Raw genomic sequence first — 14,413 nt, 5'->3', positions numbered from 1 at the left:
CACCCAATTAACCTGGACTCAGTTACCCCAGGGTTTAAAAAATTCCCCCACGCTTTTTGGGGAAGCCCTCCAACAGGATCCTACACCGTCCGAGCCAGTCACCCTAACTGCACGCTTCTCCAGTAGGTAGATGACCTGTTACTGGCTACTGAAACTACTGACAGCCGCCTGCAACATACTAGGGACCTACTTTACCTCCTTCAGGAATTCAGGTGTCGGGTCTCAGCCAAGCTTTGTCTTCCCAGTGTTTCCTACTTGAGGTATGAGATAAACGAGGGGAAAAGAGCACTCACTAGTGCTCAAAACAAAGCCAACTTGCAAATCCCCACTCCACCACTGAGACAAGTACGTGAATTCCTGGGGGCAGTGGGATACTGCTGCCTATAGATATCGGGGTCCTCAGAAATTGCCAAGCCCATGTACACTGCTACTGGAAGGAATGGCCTGCTAGTTTGGACTGACAAGAACAGGCTTTTCAAAATCTAAAGAAGGCATTAACTGAGGCACCGGCTCTTGCCCTCCCAAATATCTCAAAACCATTTCACCTTTTTGTTCCTGAAAGCCAGGGAGTCGCTAAAGGGGTACTCGCTCAGACTTTAGGGCCATGGCAATGCCAGCCTATTTGTCTAAGAGACTGGACCCTGTGGCCTCCGGGTGGCCAGGATGTCTGCGAGCCCCAGCGGCAACAGCAAGCCTGGTCCGGGAGGCTGATAAACTCAGTCTGGGCTAGAATGTAACCCTTGTGGCTCCTCACGCAGCAGAGACTCTGCTACGAAGTGCTTCTGGCAAACGGATGTCGAATGCGCGCATCCTACAGTATCAGAGTGTCCTGTTAGATCAGCCTCGTTTAACTTTCTCTCCCACAAGGTGTTTAAATCCAGCTACCTTGCTCCCCGATCCAGACCTTACCACACCTGTCCATGACTGCCAGGAACTGTTAGAAACTGTGGAAACTGCCGGGCGTGGTGGCTCAAGCCTGTAATCCCAGCACTTTGGGAGGCCGAGGCGGGCGGATCACAAGGTCAGGAGATCGAGACCATCCTGGCTAACACGGTGAAACCCCGTCTCTACTAAAAATACAAAAAACTAGCCGGGCGAGGTGGTGGCACCTGTAGTCCCAGCTACTCGGGAGGCTGAGGCAGGAGAATGGCGTTAAACCCAGGAGGCGGAGCTTGCAGTGAGCCGAGATCGCACCACTGCACTCCAGCCTGGGTGACAGAGCAAGACTCCGTCTCAAAAAAAATAAAAAATAAAAAAAAAAAGAAAGAAACTGTGGAAACTGGCTGACCTGATCTCCGAGATGTTCCTCTAACAGGCAGATGCCACCATGTTTACAGACGGTAGCAGCTTCCTTGAACAAGGAGTACAAAAGGCTGGTGCAGCCGTTACTACGGAGACAGACATACTGGGGGCCCAGGCACTGCCGGCAGGGACCTCGGCACAAAGAGTTGAATTGGTTGCCCTCACTCAGGCCCTCTGATGGGGTGAGGACACACGTATTAACATCTACACTGACACCAGGTATGCTTTCGTTGCTGTACATGTACTTGGAGCCAACTATCAAGAGTGAGGGCTACCCACCTCAGCAGGAAAGACTGTCAAAAACAAAGAAGCAATTCTGGCCCTGCTTGAAGCTGTTTGGCTCCCTCAACAGGTGGCTGTGATTCACTGCAAAGGACATCAAAGAGGCCGCGGTAACCAAAGAGCAGACGCTGCAGCTCGGCTCCCGGTCGTGCCTTTAACCCTGCTGCCCACTGTGTCCTTTCCGCAAGCTGACTCGCCAGACCACCCAGAATACCCCCAGAGGAAGAAAAACAAGCTTCAGATCTTCAGGCCAGTAAATATCAGGAAGGAGGAGTAAAATTGGCCCAGCTTCTAAGGAGCCATTTCAAGATCCCCCACCTTCACGACTTAACTAACCAAGCAGCTCTCCGGTGTATGGCTTGTGCTCAGGTAAACGCCAAGCAAGGTAAGCCCAGCCCAGGTCACCGCCTGCGGGGAGGCTCGCCAGGAGAAAGGGAGGAAATTTACTTTACGTAGATAAAACTGCACCGGGCAGGATATAAATACCTCCGGGTGCAGTAGACACCTTTTCTGGATAGACTGAGGCATTTGCCACCAAAAACGAAACTGCCACCACGGTAGTTAAGCTCAATGAAACCATCCCTCGACATGGACTGCCTGTTGCCATAAGGTCTGATAATGGACCTGCCTTCACCTCGTCCATAGCTCAGTTGGTTAACAAGGCATTAAACATTCGATGGAAACTCTATTGTACCTATCGACCCCACAGCTCTGGAGAGGTAGAACGCATGAACCGCACCCTAACAAGTACCCTTACTAAATTAATCCTAGCGACCGGTGAGAATTAGGTAAAGCTCCTTCCTTTAGCCCTCCTTAGAGTAAGATACACCCCTTACTGGGCTGGGTTTTCACCTTTTGAAATCATGTATGGAAGGGCTCCGCCTATCTTGCCTAAGCTAAGGGATACCCATTTAGCAGAAACCTCACAAGCTAATTTGTTACAGTACCTGCAGTCTCTCCAACAAGTACAAGACATCATCCAGCCGCTTGTCTGGGGAGCTCATCCCAATCCAGTTCCTGACCAGACGGGGCCCTGCCACTCTTTCCAGCTGGGTGACCTGATATGTGTTAAAAAATTCCAGAAGGAAGGACTCACTCCTGCCTGGAAAGGACCTCATACTATCATCCTCACCACGCCAATGGCTCTGAAGGTGGATGGCATTCCTGCTTGGATTCATCACTCTCGCATCAAAAAAGCCAACAAAGCCCAGCAAGAAACAAGGGTCCCCAAGCCTAGGCCCCTTAAAACTGCACCTAAGTCGAATGAAGCCATCAGATTAATTCTTTCCATTTACCTCTTCTGTCTGTTTCCACCTGTTACGTCCTCTGCCCCTTCCTACTCTTTTCTCCTCACTTCCTTCACAACAGTACGTGTCTTTGCAAACACCACCTGGAAAGTGGGAACCTCCAAGGAAGGCTCTTTTGTAGTCGATTTATGTGCTTTGTTCCCAGAACCTGCCATACCCATGAAGAACAGCGCGATCTGCCGATCATGGGAGCAGGGAACGTCAACATTGCTGCAGGGTTCGGACACACCAGAAGCTGGACTGGATGTGGAAGCTCTAAGGGTGCAGAAAAGGGCTCCAGAGCATTGGCTTTCGTCCTGGAAATCACCCTGACTCTAGCTGCTGAGATTCTTACCAGTTTCACTGGACGTGTGTCACCTTGCCCACTTACTCCAGAGGATCAACCCTACCCTCAACCCTTTCCATAGCTCGCACTTCCCGTCCTAGACCGTGTACTATAGGAAGTTGCAATCCTCTTACTGTAACTGTCCGTAACCCTAGTTTAGCTCAATGGTATTACAGCATGTCACAGGGATTAAGGCTTTATATTCTGGGATTTGATGTTGGAACTAAGTTCACCATCCAGAAAAAGGTCCTGGTCCCAGGGAGCCCTCCTAAGTCAATCGGACCTTTAACTGATTTGGTGACCCTGTGTTCCAGAAACACCCAGACAGGTCGATTTAACTGTCCCACCATCGTTCCTGCTGCCTAGACCTCAGCTGCAACGACAACACCTCCAACCCAGCCTGAAGTCCACTCTGGACAGTGCTCCTCACTCACCTCCTGAACCTCACCCAGCCTGAAGTCCATTCTGGACAGTGCTCCTCACCTCCTGAATCTCACTCAGCCTGAAGTCCATTCTGCACAGTGCTCCTCACTCACCTCCTGAATCTCACCCAGCCTGAAGTCCATTCTGGACAGTGCTCCTCACTCACCTCCTGAATCTCACCCAGCCTGAAGTCCATTCTGGACAGTGCTCCTCACCTCCTGAATCTCACCCAGCCTGAAGTCCACTCTGGACAGTGCTCCTCACTCACCTCCTGAATCTCACTCACTCAGCCTGAAGTCCACTCTGGACAGTGCTCCTCACCTCCTGAATCTCACCCAGCCTTAAGTCCACTCTGCACAGTGCTCCTCACTCACCTCCTGAATCTCACCCAGCCTGAAGTCCACTCTGCACAGTGCTCCTCACTCACCTCCTGAATCTCACCCAGCCTGAAGTCCACTCTGGACAGTGCTCCTCACTCACCTCCTGAATCTCACCCAGCCTGAAGTCCATTCTGCACAGTGCTCCTCACTCACCTCCTGAATCTCACCCAGCCTGAAGTCCACTCTGGACAGTGCTCCTCACTCACCTCCTGAATCTCACCCAGCCTGAAGTCCATTCTGGACAGTGCTCCTCACTCACCTCCTGAATCTCACCCAGCCTGAAGTCCACTCTGCACAGTGCTCCTCACTCACCTCCTGAATCTCACCCAGCCTGAAGTCCACTCTGGACAGTGCTCCTCACTCACCTCCTGAATCTCACCCAGCCTGAAGTCCATTCTGGACAGTGCTCCTCACCTCCTGAATCTCACTCAGCCTGAAGTCCATTCTGCACAGTGCTCCTCACCTCCTGAATCTCACCCAGCCTGAAGTCCACTCTGCACAGTGCTCCTCACTCACCTCCTGAATCTCACCCAGCCTGAAGTCCACTCTGCACAGTGCTCCTCACTCACCTCCTGAATCTCACCCAGCCTGAAGTCCACTCTGGACAGTGCTCCTCACTCACCTCCTGAATCTCACCCAGCCTGAAGTCCATTCTGCACAGTGCTCCTCACTCACCTCCTGAATCTCACCCAGCCTGAAGTCCATTCTGGACAGTGCTCCTCACTCACCTCCTGAATCTCACCCAGCCTGAAGTCCACTCTGGACAGTGCTCCTCACTCACCTCCTGAATCTCACCCAGCCTGAAGTCCATTCTGCACAGTGCTCCTCACTCACCTCCTGAATCTCACCCAGCCTGAAGTCCATTCTGGACAATGCTCCTCACTCACCTCCTGAATCTCACTCAGCCTGAAGTCCATTCTGGACAGTGCTCCTCACCTCCTGAATCTCACTCAGCCTGAAGTCCATTCTGGAGAATGCTCCTCACTCACCTCCTGAATCTCACCCAGCCTGAAGTCCACTCTGGACAGTGCTCCTCACCTCCTGAATCTCACTCAGCCTGAAGTCCATTCTGCACAGTGCTCCTCCTCACCTCCTGAATCTCACCCAGCCTGAAGTCCATTCTGGTCAGTGCTCCTCACCTCCTGAATCTCACCCAGCCTGAAGTCCATTCTGCACAGTGCTCCTCACTCACCTCCTGAATCTCACCCAGCCTGAAGTCCACTCTGGACAGTGCTCCTCACCTCCTGAATCTCACTCAGCCTGAAGTCCATCCTGGACAATGCTCCTCACTCACCTCCTGAATCTCACCCAGCCTGAAGTCCACTCTGGACAGTGCTCCTCACTCACCTCCTGAATCTCACCCAGCCTGAAGTCCACTCTGGACAGTGCTCCTCACCTCCTGAATCTCACTCAGCCTGAAGTCCATCCTGGACAATGCTCCTCACTCACCTCCTGAATCTCACCCAGCCTGAAGTCCACTCTGGACAGTGCTCCTCACTCACCTCCTGAATCTCACCCAGCCTGAAGTCCACTCTGGACAGTGCTCCTCACCTCCTGAATCTCACTCAGCCTGAAGTCCATCCTGGACAGTGCTCCTCACCTCCTGAATCTCTCAGCCTGATGTCCACTCTGCACAGTGCTCCTCACTCACCTCCTGAATCTCACCCAGCCTAAAGTCCATTCTGGTCAGTGCTCCTCACCTCCTGAATCTCACCCAGCCTAAACTAGCCCGAGATTGCTGGTTGTGCCTAAAGGCCAAACCCCCATATTATGTTGGATTAGGAGTAGAAGCCATGCTACAAATTCTTCCTTGTCATACGTGCCCCCATGCCCTTATACTAGGAGACGTGTCCGGAATGCCTCCTGTCTAACTAGCAGGGTATAATTTATCTGCTTCTCCCTCTCAGGCTACCTGGAATCAGTCCCTGCGTACTTCCTTAAACGCCTCAGTCTCCTATCAGGCACCCAACAATACCTGGTTAGCCGGCACTTCAGGTCTCGCTCACTGCATCAGTGGGACTGAACCCTGACCTCTCCTGTGTGTTGGTTCATGTACTCCCCCAGGTCTACGTGTACAGTGGGTCAGAAGGACAACTCCTCATCGCTTCTCCTGAATTGCATCCCAGGTTTTGCCGAGTCGCCCCACTCCTTGTACCCCTTGTGGCCAGCCTTAGCATAGCTGGGTCAGCAGCCATCGGCACAACTGCCCTGATTCAAGAAGAAACTGGGCTGATGTCCCTATCTCAACAAGTAGATGATGATTTCAGCAATCTCCAATCAGCCATAAATATACTGCATGCCCAGGTAGAGCCTCTAGCAGAAGTAGTTCTTCAAAACCGCCGAGGCTGAGCTCTGCTTTCTCTCCCAAGGAGGGTTACGTGCAACTTTGGGAGAAAGTTGTTGTTTCTATGCCAATCAATCTGAAGTCATAAAAAATACTCTTCAAAAAGTTCGAGAAAATCTAGGTAAATGCCAGCAGGAACAGGAGAGTAACACCCCCTGGTACCAAAGCATGTTTAACTGGAATCCCTGGCTAACTAATTACCGGGTTGGCGGGAGCCCTTCTCCTCCTCTTGTTAAGGTTGGTCTTCAGGCCTTGTCCATTAAATTGGTTGCTTAACTTCATAAAGCAGCACATAGCTTCTGTCAAACTTGTGTATCTTAGAACCAATATAACCCCCTTGTTATAACCGAGGAATCAATGATTTGATTCCCCCAAAACACGAGTGGGAATGTGATGCCCTCCCTTGTTTTAACCTGATTGACTCTCTCAGCTGAGAGAGCCGGACAGACTCCATTTTGGTTTCTTTGCTTGCAGCCCCTTGCCCCCCTCCCTTAAAGACATAACTGGTGCAAGCTGACTCCAGGCACACCCAGGAGTGCGCTTACTGATAAGATACTGAGGCAAGCTGTGCCAGCGGCCCGTGGACACGCGCTCGCTTGGTGGTACCCAAAGCCCCTGCATTTGTCTCTTTGTGACAGTTTAAGCCCCTGAACCTGGAACTATTTTCCTGTAACTGTTTCTGTAACCATCTATCTTTTAACTTTTTGCCTGTTCTGCTTCTGTAAAAATTGCTTTAGACTCCCCCTCTCCTATTTAGACCAAGATATAAAAAGAAATCTAGCCCCTTCTTCAGGGCTGAATTTTGAGCTCTAGCAGTCTCTCAGTCACCAGCAATAAAGGACCCCTGAATTAGTCTCAGAGTGTGGCGTTTCTCTATAACTCGGTTACAACAACAGGAGCTTGTTTGCCCCCCAAAGTTCCACGCACCCCTTGCCACCAGCCTCTTTCTTATCAGGTCCCTTCCCTAGGCATAGGCCTGAGTGTGCAGCCTGGGCAGCTGCTAGTCCCAGAGATGGGACCTGCCTGCACCCTGTCTGCACCCTGGGGAGCTCCCCGTGGCCAACTCCAGCTTTGTCAACCCCGGCAAGGGTGGGTGGCAGGCATCACCTGGTCCTGTGGTTCAGGGTAGCTCTCTTGGGCTGAGTGCCCCCGCTCCCCTACTCCCCCCAACCACCTCCCCCTCCGCTGGCCGACTCTGGACATAGTGGTTGACTGAGTCTGAGCTAGCCTCGTCTTGGCAGCTCCCTCTCCTGCCTGCGAGGGCGACTTCACTTTGACTTCAAATCTGCAGTGATGTGCAGATCACAGATTCAGCCCCGAGCCCCACCAAGACACAGCAGGGACAGGGGCAGCTGGCCCAGGGGCGCCCCAGGCTCCAGTTCCTGCCCCCTCCCACCCCAAGGCCCCATGAGCTTCCCTTCCTCCATCCCTCTGTGAATAGATGTAGGCCAGACCTCAAGAGGTAGCTAAGGGATGGGGAGAGAACAGAGGACTTTCCCCACAGACGCCCAGAACCCACATCCAACCTCAGCCCACAACTCCCCGGCGTAGGCCCCCTGGCTTCTCCTGCTGAGGTGAATATGTTCGTGGCCATCATTTCTTTGGGGGAAATTAGATTCTTTGGGGCTCCTGTTGCTCTCTGCTGCTCGCTGTCCTCTGCTGCCAGTCCCACAACCTAAGAGTGCCCCTGTGTAGAGGGGCGGAAGGACACCCACCCTTACAGCTCCCCGCATGAGGCTGGAAAGTGTCCAATTCTCCCATAGACCCGATGTATACAGCTTCCTTGAATAAACAGAGAAATTGATCCCGCTAGTCTTAAAGGAAGTTACATTTGTTTCATCTGAGTTCCCTGAAACTTACCAGCCCAGGGTCTGACAATGAGAAGCCAGCCCCTCAGCCCCTATGATTGCCTAAGGCACCACCTGCTGCCTTTTAACCAACTTCTCTTCCTCACCCCTCCCCAATTCTTGTTTTTCCACACACGGTTACATTTCTTCATGGCTAGCCCTGCAGGACCCCCAGTCTATCAAGTAACCCGGATGTTGAGAGAGGCTCTCCCGGCCCCCTTCCCTGCGCAGCTCTTTCCCTCCTCCTGTCTCTGCCCTGCCCCCACCCCTTCCGCAGAGGCCCAGTTGGGCCTCTGAAAAACCGCGGGGGTGGTGGGTGGTGGGCTCTGCCTGGGGAACCTGGGGAGGAAGGGCGGTTCTCCAAGTCCCCTTGGGTCGCACCCCAGTCATTCCGACCTTGCATTCGTGCGCGGCTTCCTTGCCCTCTCTGTGCAGCCAAAAGGGGCAAATTCAGGAACTGCAAGATGGCGCGCCAGGTGAAACGAGCGGCTGCGCCTGCAGAGGTGCTGGGACCCAGACTACGGTGGCCTTTCCAGCATCAGTTTCCGAACCAACCCGCCTCCTGCACCCTGTTCCTACCGAGAGGTGACAACGTGCTAGCAGCCCTCGCTCACTCTCGGCACCTCCTCCGCCTCGGCGTCTGCTCTAGCCGCGCTCCAGGAGCCCTTCAACCCGCAGCTGCGCTGCGAGGGCCCCTCTCTGGGGCTGGCCAGGGCCAGAGCCGGCTCCCTCTGCTCGCGGGGAGGTGTGGAGGGAGAGGCGCGGGCGGGAAGCCAGGCTGCGCGTGGGGCTCACGGGCCGGCGCGGGTTCCGGTGGGCGCGGGCTCTGTGTGCCGGGCCCTCGCTGTGGCCTGCTGGGCTTGATGGAGGGAAGAGCTACCTCTGGGCCGCCGGAGTCCCCGGGCTGGGTGGCGCAAAGTCCGGGGCGACTGCTATTAAGAGGTGGAGCCGGCTGGGCTTCTGGGTCAGGTGGGGACCCGGAGAACTTTTCTGTCCAGCTAAAGGTTTGTGAACGCACCAATCAGCACTCTGTCAAGACGGACCAATCAGAGCTCTGTAAAACGGACCAATCAGATCTCTGTCAAGACGGACCAATCAGATCTCTGTAGAACGGACCAATCAGCTCTCTGTCAAGACAGACCAATCAGAGCTCTGTAAAACGGACCAATCAGCACTCTGTCAAGACGGGCCAATCAGAGCTCTGTAAAACGGACCAATCAGATCTCTGTCAAGACGGACCAATCAGAGCTCTGTAGAACGGACCAATCAGCTCTCTGTCAAGACGGACCAATCAGATCTCTGTAAAACAGACCAATCAGCAGTATGTGGGTGGGGTCAGATAAGAATAAAAGCAGGCTGCCCGCCCCAACAGCCGCAACTCGTTGGGGCCCCTTTTCCACCCGGTGGTTGCTTTGTTCTTTTGCTGTTTGCAATAAATCTTGTTGCTGCTTACTCTCTGGGCCTGCGCCACCTTTATGAGCTGTAACACCTCGAAGGTCTGCAGCTTCACTCCTGAGGCCAGCAAGACCCCTAACCCACTGGAAGGAAGGAACAAGTCCAGATGTGCAGCCTTTAAGAGCTGTAACACTCACCTCCAGGGTCCACAGCAGGAACCCACCAGAAGGAAGAAACTCCAGATACATCTGAACATCTGAAGGACAAACTCCTGACACACCATCTTTAAGAACTGTAACACTCACCGCGAGGGTCTGCAGCTTCATTCTGGAAGTCAGCGAGACCAAGAACCCACCCATTCTGGACATACTACTGGCACCCCGCTCCTACCAATGCCCTGCCCTGCCCTGCCGTCACTCTCCACCCACCCGCGTCCCAGTCCTAAGCACGCCCCGCCCCGCCAACACCCAACTGCTACCCGTCCTGCAGCACCCCATCCTACCCACGCGCGCCTCGCCAGAAGCCCAATCTTACACGCCCTCTGCTCCTACCCACACCCTGCCGTGCCAGCACCTCAGTATTATCCACACCCTGCTCCTACCCACACCCTGCTCCTACTGTGCCCCACCCCACCAGCACCCCACTCCTAGGAGCACCGTGCTCTGACGCCCCCCACACCTACCCCCACCCCTGCCCCACCAGCACCCCGCTCCTACTGGAGCCCATCCACACTGCACCCTGGTCCTGCCTGCACCGTGATCCTCCCCCTGCCCAGCTCCTGCCCACTTGAGGTCTTCAGACTCTTAACATTTAGACAACCACACAATCCATTAGATCCATTCAAAATGTTTAATTATAAACTAAGTTATGATGTGAAAGCCAAATACAAAAACAAAATATGCTGGAATTTAATATGAAATTAAAGAGGTCTAGGAAATAAGAAGTCACCAAATTCTCAAAAATACCTTTATTAAAGTAACATGTAATTTTTAAAAGTAGTTTTAGACAAATGAAGACAACTTCATTTATGGCACATAAAATTCCATAATCTTGTGCATAACACTTTACAATGAGAACTTTTGTTAACCAGGACACATTATTTTCTATGTTCATTCTTTTGACACATAGATTTATGTTTCCTTCCTAGACTTGTAAAAATGCCTGTTTCGGATTCCTTCAGAGTACAGATGAAAAGGAAATCTACCATCACCATGCAGTAGATGTGACAATTCAAAGAGGTGCCGTGGCTCTAAGTAGACATTTCGGTAAATGTGAAGAAGCGAGGTTCGGTGAAGATCAGAAAGGAAAGGAGTCACCACTGCTATGCTTGTCACACAAAATGGGCTTTAAGTCTACAAAGCACAAAAATAGAAAATAAAGGTCATTATAAAATGATAAAGGGATCAATTCAGCAAGAGGGTGGAACAGCTGTCAATGTAAACACAGCTGACGCAGGAGCCCCAGTTATTAAAGAGTCATCGAAAAACAGAGACAGGCAACAATAGCTGGGGACTCCAACACCCACTCTTAGCAACAGACACACCCTCTAGGCAGAAAAGCAACGAAGACCAGACTTACACACCAAAATAGAAGTCAGAGGGACCTGACAGGTAATTACAGAACATTTCACCCACCAACTTCAGAACCTGCGTTCTTCTCATCAGCTCCCAAAACATTCTCCAGGATATACCACATTTCAGGCCACAAAACAAATCTCAAAAAAGCATTTAAAAAATGAAAATCATGGAGAAACTCCATCTCTACTAAAAATACAGAAAATTAGCCGGGCGTGGTGGTGCATGCCTGTAATCCCAGCTACTCGAGAGCTTCCCAAAAGAAGTCAACCCAGGGGAGCTGTGGGCAAGCATTCCAAGAACAAGCATTCACACTGATGCAGGCCAGACACTTGCATAAAGGTCCTAGGAGCAGACTGAGCACACAGTCTGTAGCCAAGCAGGGACAAGCGGACAAGCCATGTGCAACTCGGAGGATTTTTTTTTTTTTTTTTTTTTTTTTTTTTTTTTTTGAGGCGGAGTCTCGCTCTGTCGCCCAGGCTGGAGTGCTGTGGCCGGATCTCAGCTCACTGCAAGCTCCGCCTCCCGGGTTCCCGCCATTCTCCTGCCTCAGCCTCCCGAGTAGCTGGGACTACAGGCGCCCGCCACCTCGCCCGTCTAGTTTTTTGTATTTTTTAGTAGAGACGGGGTTTCACCGTGTTAGCCAGGATGGTCTCGATCTCCTGACCTCGTGATCCGCCCGTCTCGGCCTCCCAAAGTGCTGGGATTACAGGCTTGAGCCACCGCGCCCGGCCTTTTTTTTTTTTTTTTTTTTTTTTGAGAAGGAGTTTTGCTCTTGTTGCTCAGGCTGGAGTGCAATGGCGTGATCTCCACTCACCGCAACCTCCACCTCTTGGGTTCAAGTGATTCTCCTACCTCAGTCTCCCAAGTAGCTGGGTTACAGGCATGCGCAACCACGCCCGGCTAATTTTGTATTTTTTCAGTAGAGACAGGGTTTCTCCATGTTGGCCAGGGATGGTCTCAATCTCCTGACTTCGTGATCTGCCCACTTCGGCCTCCCAAAATACTGAGATTACAGGCGTGAGCCACCATGCCCAGCCAAGACTGAAATCTTAATCAAAGAAAAGCAGTTGGGAAACTTAGTTACCTGTGTTTTATTCAAAGCCCATCCTCTCCTTCCTGTTCATGAACAGCAGGCATCCTGTGGTGACTAAAGAAGGGCCTACCAGCTAAGGGACTCCATAGGCCCGAGGAGCAGCTTCTGCAGGAGCTCGGGCAGGTTCCCTGGAAAACGTGACAGTGCCAGGCCACGGTGCCCTGTTCAGAAATACAAGACTCAGATTTAGTAAAGCCAGTAGTGTAATGTGAAATTTGTTCAAAAACTCCTTAACCAAATCTTTTCATTTCATAAGACGATGTATTCTATCAACAGATTTTTTTTTTAACTATACGTTCATACTTACGGCATTAAGAATCTGTGACTGGCCAGTGACATGCGTCTGGTTCATCAATCTTAGTGGCAGAGCTTTCCGGCATCCACAACTCTAGTCACCAAAATCAAGAATGTATTTTTCTCTTTTTACCTAATTACATAAAAGGGGCTGATTTATGAAAAGCAATAAATTAATAAATAGCACAACTTATGTTCATATCATTGCCACTTCTAGCCACAAATTAAGAGTCAGGATTAAGGAAAACTTACCTAAGTTTTCCCAGACTACTTTAAAATTGCTTTTTTTCTACAAAAATCAATGTTAAATTCTTCTTTTGAGGTAGTCTGAATTAGGTTGCTGTTAATTGCAAAAGACTATTAGATCTTAAGATGAACTGACAATTTTATAAAATAAATAGACTTCCCCATCCTGGCAAACACGGTGAAACCCCGTCTCTACTAAAAAATACAAAAAACTAGCCGGGCGCGGTGGCGGGCGCCTGTAGTCCCAACTACTCGGGAGGCTGAGGCAGGAGAATGGCGTGAACCCGGGAGGCGGAGCTTGCAGTGAGCTGAGATCTGGCCACTGCACTCCAGCCTGGGCGGCAGAGCGAGACTCCGTCTCAAAAAAAATAAATAAATAAAATAAATAAATAAATAGACTTCCTTTCTACTATTAGAAAGTTCTAATAATGAATTCTATTATTATAATAATGACTTCTCAATTCCATTTTAAAATATTAATATATTGGCATTTTCAGACTTAATCTGAAAATGTTTTAAATATCAAAATAGACATATCCAAAGTTTACGACAAGGGTCTACAATCATGATGGGCACACTTCCTTGAACATGGGGGCCCAACCCAACCCAGACCCATCACACCCTCAGCGTGTGGAAATGTTAAACTGTACAGGATCCATGGCTGGACACAAAAATCTGTAGGTGTCCCTGACATAAAATGCCATAGTACTTGCCTTCAGCCTGGACGCACCCTCCAATATCCTTCAAATGACCTCTAGATTACTCACAATACCTAATACAATGGAAATGCTACATAAATGGTTGTTATACTTTATTGCATAAAGAATAATGGCAAGAAAAAAAGCTTGTACATGTTCAGTACAGATGCAACCATCCTTTTTTTCTGGAGTATTTTTGATCTGAGGTTGCCAGAAAGTGAGAATGCAGGACCCACAGATAAAGGGGGCTGACTGTATTTAACACACACACATTTTCTTTTGCCTGAGTAAAAAAAAAAAAAAAAAAGTACTCATAACACATAACACAGCTAAAGGACGTCAACAAAACTATTCTTCCCATTCAACCTCAAATTGATAGAGACGACCTTCAGAGTCCACGCAGAACCTTTTCTTTCCTTAATGCTCACTAGCTTTTAATCATCAGAACTAATAGTCAAATATGTTGCCCTTACTAATAAATCCAAATTAAAACAACACAGAAATGACATTTTATTTTTTGATTATTACTGAACACCTACTCTGTGTTACATACTGTTTAACCACCAGTGACATATTAATAAGCAAAAGAGAAAAACTCCTGCCTCCTGAAACTTACAGCGTAACAGCACTTTACTTTACAGAATAGACACATCCTTGAAAATCCGTGTGACGCTCAGGGACGCTCCCACCAACGTGCATGAAAGTTTCAGGAAGGTTCGTGTTCAAGCAGCTTTGCTGAAGCAGAGGAGACTCCACTTGTCTTTCTTACAAACTGTCACAAGACACACCTACAATTTCAACTCAGGAAATACACTCAGCTTTTTATTAAGTCTTCCCTAGATCCAGTAATGTGAATGCAAATAAAACTTTGTAACTTATACCAAAATAAAACTTCTGAAT

General features: G+C 50.3%; 1 protein-coding gene across 1 annotated transcript in view; it reads right to left on the bottom strand.

Moving 5' to 3' along the window:
* Positions 1 to 10,435: 10,435 nt before the first annotated feature.
* The window catches only part of LOC102119850 (uncharacterized), a 115,494-nt gene continuing 111,516 nt past the window's right edge, over positions 10,436 to 14,413 (bottom strand). The window contains exons 47-50 of the mRNA XM_065547188.1: positions 14,130 to 14,285; positions 12,583 to 12,720; positions 12,267 to 12,436; positions 10,436 to 10,957 (exon numbers count right to left, since the gene is read on the bottom strand). The gene's annotated coding sequence lies outside the window, so the exon portion shown is untranslated. The remainder of the gene's footprint in view (positions 10,958 to 12,266; positions 12,437 to 12,582; positions 12,721 to 14,129; positions 14,286 to 14,413) is intronic.

Source organism: Macaca fascicularis, chromosome 6 (genome assembly GCF_037993035.2).
Source record: "Macaca fascicularis isolate 582-1 chromosome 6, T2T-MFA8v1.1".
NCBI lineage: Eukaryota > Metazoa > Chordata > Mammalia > Primates > Cercopithecidae > Macaca > Macaca fascicularis.
The sequence above is the reverse complement of the archived record's forward strand: the minus strand, read 5'-3'. Positions and strand labels throughout refer to the sequence as shown.